Raw genomic sequence first — 666 nt, 5'->3', positions numbered from 1 at the left:
GGGATGGGATGGGATGGGATGGGACCATTCCCCGTCCTCCCTGCAGATCGCGAGAAGAGGATCAGCCTCCCGCAGATCCCGGCCCCGTGAGTGATCCCGATCCTTTTCCCGGGATTCCCGTCCCTGGCGCGGGGTTGGGATCCCGCTCCCTGACCCTGTTCCCACCCTCAGGAATCTCGGGGAGAGGCATTCCACGCTTTCCCACAGCGTCAGCGGCGGTGAGTTCGGCCTCCTCCCTCTTCCCACCATCCCGGGGGCGCGGGCAGGGATTTGGGACACATTCCATGCGGGATTCGGGAATGCTGGACGCTCCCAGCTCCTCTCCAGAGGGTTGGGATGCATCCAAGCTTCCTGGAGGAGCGCCAGACCCTCTGGAGGTGCTGGAAGATCTCCCACACCCACCGAGCTTCCTGATCCCCTTCCCGCATCCCGTTTTCCCCCCAGATTCCGAAATTTACGCGGAAATCCTGGATGAATCCTCAAGGCCGAGATCCGGAAGTAGGTGCTTCCCGTGGGAATTCTCCAGCTGAGGTGTCCCAGATCCTCCTTGCCCATCCCAAATTCCCATCCCAGCCTCACCAAAGCTCCGAGAAGGTCCCGGAGGAGCTGGGATCAGGCGTGGGGCAGGATCCATGGATCCTTGGGAGGATGGAGAGGGCAGGATCC

The 666-nt window shown here is 62.3% G+C and overlaps 1 long non-coding RNA gene across 1 annotated transcript; it reads left to right on the top strand.

Moving 5' to 3' along the window:
- Positions 1-44: 44 nt before the first annotated feature.
- Positions 45-498, top strand: LOC121365253. The gene is made up of 3 exons (XR_005956981.1): positions 45-86; positions 172-218; positions 445-498. It is a non-coding gene; the product is annotated as an uncharacterized LOC121365253 (long non-coding RNA).
- The last annotated feature ends 168 nt before the right edge of the window (positions 499-666 follow it).

The sequence above is a fragment of the Pyrgilauda ruficollis genome, unplaced genomic scaffold, assembly GCF_017590135.1.
Source record: "Pyrgilauda ruficollis isolate IOZ18807 unplaced genomic scaffold, ASM1759013v1 scaffold9138, whole genome shotgun sequence".
Classification (NCBI taxonomy): Eukaryota; Metazoa; Chordata; class Aves; order Passeriformes; family Passeridae; genus Pyrgilauda; species Pyrgilauda ruficollis.
The sequence above is the reverse complement of the archived record's forward strand: the minus strand, read 5'-3'. Positions and strand labels throughout refer to the sequence as shown.